Source organism: Miniopterus schreibersii, assembly GCF_964146895.1.
Source record: "Miniopterus schreibersii genome assembly, chromosome: 16".
In the NCBI taxonomy this organism is placed as follows: domain Eukaryota; kingdom Metazoa; phylum Chordata; class Mammalia; order Chiroptera; family Miniopteridae; genus Miniopterus; species Miniopterus schreibersii.
The window spans coordinates 44999000-45005880 of NC_138116.1; positions in this window are offsets into that span (position 1 = coordinate 44999000).

Sequence of the window (6881 nt, forward strand, 5' to 3'; positions counted from 1 at the left end):
GCAGCAGGGTGAGCTATGTGGAGTGGAAAGGAGGAGTTGTGGCTGAGGGTGAGGTGGGGGGAGAACAGAGTTTGAGTGTAAGGAATGCTGGAGCAGATGACAGTATGCCTCGCTTAGGGTCGGAGGTCAGGGGCGGAAATGCCACCAGGCCAGGAGATAATAGGAATGTGAGCACTGCCTGGGTCACAGAGGGGTGGGGCCAGTGTTCCAGCAGCTGGGACAGGACATTGATTCAAAGCTCTGCTTAGTACTGCTGAGCCCAACAACCACCAGCTGTCCCCAGCAAACTCCTGTGCTTGCAGTGGGAGGGTTATAAAAGTTCCCTGAACAAGCTCTGTCAGCCAGTAGAGTAGGTCCCAGGGCTGCAGTTTGCCCCTCTGGTTTGCACGGGGTGCCTTGTGGAGGGAGACAAGAAGCATGACTGGGCCCCCCAACAATGAGGTCTCCAGGGGAACAGGGACCACGAGGCCTTCAGTCCTGCATTCTCCCCTACCCAGGTCCAGCCGGACCGCGCCTGCAGGTCTGCCCCTGGAGGCCCCGCCCGTTGTGCTCTTCCAGGTGGGAGTTAAGGCTGATGTGACTCATCCATTAACCCAAACATCATTAACTCTGGTGCCCTCTGCACACAGCCCAGGCCCTGCCCACAGAAGTTTCCAGAACGCACAGGGGGTCACAGAGATGCTGGTGTTGGGAACACCAGCATGGGACCAGAACACAGGCGGGTCTGGTCCAGGAGCCCCAGGGTGGCGGTGATCAGCCAGAACTGGCCACCTGGCGCCATCCTGTGGCCATACTTGTGGACTGCAGCCCCCACAGGGCAGCCGGCATCACCTGAGGCCGTCTTTTCACAAAAGACGACTGTTGTGGCCAGGGCGGGAGCTGCAGAATGGGGAAACACTGCCGGTGTCGCAGGCTGCATCCCTGCAGCCCACTTCTCTCCCTGCTTCTAAATTGTAAAAGCATGGTTATTTCTGGCTTCCTTTTGGCTCCAGCCTGTGGATCCTAGCCAGTTTTGCTGAATCTAATCAAGGATTAAAAAAAAAATTCATCCAAATTGCTAAAAGACCGAGATGTTTGTGGGACAGGTGATTTGGTTTCTAATTCCTATGCATTTCTGTCCTTCAGAGTTATTAAATAACAGCCCCAGCCTAGTCGTTTGAGGGCTGCAGCTTTGTAACTCAGGTGGGCCTCTCCCTCTGCGAGGCCCAGCTCCCTCGCCTGGGCAGCTCTGGATAAAACCCACAAGTGCAGCTGCAGACACAAACCCACCCTTACTGCAGCAATGGTGCTTGGGGGGACAGCAGCCTGCTCCCCACCAGGAAGTCAGAGGTCGGGGTTGGTACAGAAAGCCTTCCAGAAATGGAAGCAAATGGCATGTGCCAAGACAAGACACGTTCAGAAACTGCAAGTTCAGGGAGGGGAGGCGGGGGCAGCTGTGGAGCATCTGCCTCCGGTGCCGAGCAGCCTTCCTTTTATCTTCCAGGTGACAGGAAACGGTGGTGGTTTGGGCACAGGCCAAGGCCAGCCTGGGACCTGCACCAACTCCCAGTGCAGAAGCAGGATGACTTTTGTCTTTAGGCCGCCTTAAGGTCTTGAGGGTGGTGGGTGTTTAAGGTTTGTGCTGGAGACAAGGTCTTCTGCTGACCAGGCGGGCTGGACACTGGTCCTAGCCTGGCTGACACCCACTCCCAGGGCCCAACCTGCCACAGCAGTCTGGGAGGAGGGGCAGGAGAAGCTGGTCCAGGAGGGCCAGAGAGTCTGGTCTTCCCTTTTTTCCTGCCATTGCCTGTGCACTCGCTCATCACACACACACACTGGTCGCAGTGCGTTTCCAGTGAGCTGTGCTGCCACTTGGTGTCCAAACCTGGACAGGCGCCCTGGTTCCATCAGAGCCCACCCCTCCAGCCCCATGTGGTGATCACTGAGCCTACCACCTTGTTTCACAGAGCAAGTCAGTTTCCTCCCCACAGCAGCAAGGTTCTGGAATAAATAAATGTCCCTGTTTCCTGCAACCCTTTCTCATGGAAGCTGGCCAACTCTGGACAAGGGCTCAGAGAGAAGTGGCTTTGCTGAGGTCAAGGAGCAAGGGGGTGGCAAAGAGGCCCCTCTCCAGGCTCCCTGCTCAGAGTCCGTCTCACTGTCCAGCTGCCTTCTGGATCTTCCCTGCTGGCTCTGAGAGCTGAGTTCCAATCCCAGCTCTGCTCGCTGGGTGGCCTGGGGCTTGTCCATGAGTCTCTGTGAGCCCTGGCTTTCTGGGCAGGTTGTAGGAAGGAAGAAACTTATATGTTAAAACTCAGATGTGCAGATATGAGTTTGTTATTAACTACAACTGGTCACTCATAACTTATCACTACAGTATTTTTTTAAATTGCCAATTAGAACTAACTCAGTCTCACCCTAGCTGGTTTGGCTCGGTGGTTAGAGCTTCGGCCCATGGATTGAAGGGCTGCAGACGATCCCCGGCCCTGGTCGGGAGCCTGGGGGAGGCAACCAATCACTGTGTCTTTCACATCAATGTTTCTCTCTCTCTCCTCCCTCCCACACTCTCTAAAAAAAAAATCAATGGAGAAAATATCCTTGGATGAGGGTTAGCAAAAAAAAACAACCCAAAACAAAAAAAACACAAAAAACACAAAACCTAACTCAGTATCTTTCCACCTGAAATGGTCCTCTCTGGTCTGTAACGCAGACTCTTCCCAGAAGCACTTAGTTCAAATCCCTCATTCCTGGGGGCGCTGATATCCCCTCATTCTTTGGAGGGCCTCTCATTTTGTCCCTGCCAGGGGGCATGTGGGCCCAGGAGCTGCCTTCTGCTTGTGTGCTGGTCGAAAGGCCCAGGCTTGGGCGGGGGCCCTGCCTCCCTGCTTTCACGGGGCCCCGCAGCAGAGGTAACAGTCTACTCCGGGCCCAGGCAGTGCCCTGCGCCCTCAGCCCCGCTCACTTTGCCTCCACTGCTCCTGGCCAGTGTCCTTGTCCATCTCCACAAGCTGCAGGGACTCTGAATCCCTTCCTTTGGGTGCCAAGCGGGGAGGGGTCTTGGGACATGCCCCATCCTCTGCTCATGGCCCCTGCTGTGTGGGATGGCCTCAGCCAGCTGGGGTTTCTGCTGTAATTTCTATCCCTTCTCACACCCTGCTGCACGCACTGTGGTGAGGGGCGGACGGTGGGGGGTGAGGCACCTCCCTCGGACCTGGCTCATTCCTACTCCAGCTGAGGCTTCTCGTCCCAACACCAGAAGGCCACAAAGCCCCTTCTCTCCAGGGAGGACTTCCCCAGGCGACTCCGCCCTCCTTCCTCAGCCCACAGGCTTTCTGCTCTAGACAATACCTGTGCTCAGGGCTTTGCAGGGCTTTGGCAGGAGTGCAGGGAAGGACACTGGCAACAGGGGGCAACAGGGTGTTTACAAACCATCGTTGTCTCCATCACATTTGTCCTTCCCTCACCTGACCCACAGGGAATCAGCGAGCTCCCCTCCTTCCCCTCCCCCTACCTTGGGCTTGTCACTGAGGGCCACGCCAGCCAGACCTGTGGCCTCTAGGAATCACCCAACTCTGGTCTGACCCTTTCCCACCTGTCTCCCAGTTTTTGCTGCAGGCTGGGTCCCAATATCCACCTTCAGATGGACACCCAGCCCACATGAGACTGCTTCACCCACAGATGTGACCCTCAGAGAATCCCGGATCAGAGGTCAGGGTTGTGTAGAGGTCACAGGCATAAGCCCCAGAGTGTGGCTGGCTGCCTGAAACCCTGGCACCAGGGCCTGGCTGCCGGTGTCAGGGCCCCTGACCCTGCCAAGCCCACAGCCCCATCAGTCAGGAGGCCACGTGAAGTGCTTATCAGAGTCCAGAACACAGGAGGTGGTAAGAAAATGGTGGTTGTGATATTGGAATGAGTCCCGAGTGGGATACTGTGACCCAGAAAAGTGAAGAAATTATACTAAGCCTTTGTGCCTAAAACCCCAGCTACCCTGGAGACCATCTCCCCTTCCAGGGATTCGGTCCTGCAACCCCAATAGTTCCAGTATTTCCACAGGGAGTGCTCCACTTTGGACAAGAGTGGAGGCATCGGAGGCCAGCTGGCAAAGAGGTAGGAGCATGGCCCGTCCCAAGCGGGACAGTGACCTCCTTTTCTGCATTAGAGGGTCCTGAAGCAAACGTTTGCTCTTCAAGCTTTGAAGAAACTCACCTTCATTACAATGGGTGTCCTGTGTGACAAAAAGAAAATCGTAACATTTGTGGCCTCAGCTACGTCATCGGCGACTTGGTGGGCCCTCCCTGCCCTGCACAGTGGGGAGCCCATGGCAGAGGGCTCTGCGGGCCTGTCTCCAACCTTCCTGCCCTGCCCTGGGGGCCAGTCCTGCTGCTGGCTTCCCTGCTGGCTCCTCGGCAGCCCCCCTGCCGGGGCCTCTGCGTGGCCTTCCCTTGGCCATCCACCCAGGTCTCAGTCGGTGTCACCTGCTGGGAGAGCTCTCGGAGGACATGGGCTGCCGGGGTCCCACTCCACCTGCTGCCACTGGCCCTGGACTTGGGTGCTCATCACAGTCACAGTGAGTTGTTCACGACTGCGGTCTGGGGGCCGTGTTCGGAAACATCATTGCCCCTGCAATTGTTTTTTCTCTGTTAAACTTCAGGCAGCCGAAGAGGCTGCTTCCTCAGGCTGAGCTGCTAGCCCGGCGGACCAATGTGGCAATTCATAGTGTGAGTTTCCAGCCTGGCCTTTCAAAGCCACGGCAGCCGTCCTTGGGAAAAAGAGTTTCTGAGGGGCCAGTGTCTGGGGGGTCTGAGGCAGAGCCCGGCCATCGCCCCCAGGAGCGGACCGAGTTGGGGCTGGGCAGCCAGAGTTGGCGGGTGTGAGGCGGCCTGACCCCGAGGGGCTCTGTGCCCTGGCCTCCTGCCCCACCCCTGCTCTTTCCCAAGGCCCTAGGGCCCCGCATTTCAGTGTGGGGAGGAAATGGCCGCAGGGTTGAGTAGGCAGAGGGTCTCACCGCCCCCTTTGGAGGTCCTCCACCAGAGGTGAGGCCTCAGAACTGCCCTTGGGAGAACCGGCTCTCCCACCCTTTGCCAGCACCCACTGGTCTGGAGGACAGTGGGAGACCAGATGTCCTCAGCACTGACATCCCAGCTTGAGACACCCCATCTGGGAGGAGGAAAAGACTGAGACTGACCAGGGGGATGACAGTGTCATCGGCAGAACAAGGCCCAGGATTTAAACGAGCTAAATTGTTTTTCTGCTCCCCTAGGTTATGGTCGGCAAGGTCAGTGATGCTTTGAGGGTCGGGCCCCTGCATATGGCAGGTCCTGGCAGCTCGGCTCCCCACCGGGAAGGCCAAGTCCAGGGAAGTGCTGCTCACATTAGGCCAGAGTCCACAATGCTCTGGACAGTCCAGAGCTGGGGGAGGGTCCCGGTAAGTCCAGACCTGTCAACCCTAAGCAGGGCGGCCCTTTGAAAAGAGGGCACAGGAGACCAGATGGGCAGGAACTGCTGCCGATGGAGGGGAAGAGGGCAGAGTGGACAAGCTGGGAAGGAAGGGCTGTACTGCCCTGCTCACGGGACTCATCTCCTGGCCCTTAGCAGAGCAGCCAAGGAGCCAGCACTCCCAGCTCTAGCTTCCTTCCGGACCTCAGGCCAGGATGGCCAGGGCTCTGGACACTGCGCTGCTTGGTTCAGGTGGCCTCTGGGTCACATGGGGCAATTCCAAATACACTCCACATCAGGACCAACCTGCAAAGCCCTATGTCTGGGATAAAGCCAGCCAAGGAGGGGGGAACTTCTTTTGGCCAAGCCAAGGTTGCTTCCTTCCTAATTTGGGGTGACCAAGCCCTGGTTCCTGAGGCCCTGAGAGCCAGAAAGGAAATATGTTATGCATCCCTGAGCCCCGGGCACCTGTCCTTCATCTTTTCTCTTACCTGACCTACCTGCGGGCAGCTCAAGAGGGCCTGCCACAGAGGGCTGAAAGGCCTGCCAGGACCCCAGAGATGGAACAAATTAGGGGTCCCCTGCAAGGGAAATGATGAAGAGGGTAGCAGGGGAGCAGGAAGTGGAAGAGTGAGGCCCTGAAACCTCTCAAGAAAGTGTGGGGAGGTTTTTCAAGCCGCCGCTTTACAGTAGTGAACAGGGACAGCACTGTGCTGGCCGGTGCAGCGCAGTGGCTGAGCATCTTCCCAGGCACCAAAAGGGTGCTGGTGTGATTCCTGCTCAGGGCCGTGCCCGAGTTTCAGGCTCGATCCTCAGTGGGGGGCGTGAGGGAGGCGGCGGATGGATGTTTCACTCATGTCAATGTTTCTCTCTCGCTTCCTCTGTCTCTGAAGGAAAAAAGGAAGGAAAAAAAAGGAACAAAAACTGAGGCTCTAACATCAACCTGCTCCCTCCACTCATGGCTCTTGGGGCCCTACAGGAACTTAGCCATGGAGCAGAGCAGAGGGTGAGGGACCCCGCTCTGAACTGTGGGGCCAGGAGGGGCTGGAGAACCTGGAGGCAGGTCTGGGAAGGAGGCACTTGAAACCTGACCTCAGTGTGGGGTGTGGAGTTGGGGTGGGCCCAGCCCTCTAGCCCTCCTTGGCCCCCAGGCAGCACCCAATGCTTGGGGCAGGGGAAGCTGCACCTTCCTCTGCTGCTCATCAGTGCAGGAGGGTGACCCAGGTGCTGACCGACAAGACGTGCAGCTGGTGCCAGGCAGACGCCGAAGGATCTTGGGGTGAGGGCTAGAGGAAGCCATAGTCTCAGGTGACACTCAAAAAGCATTTATTTTTCATGCTTTCAACAAACATTCAAGCCTGATGACTGCTGGGCCCTGAGCGGGACCCAGGGGGTGAGCTGCAAGGGCCCCGAGCTGACGGAAGGCAGGCTGCTGTGGTGGCCCAGCACAGAGCCTGGGCACCCCG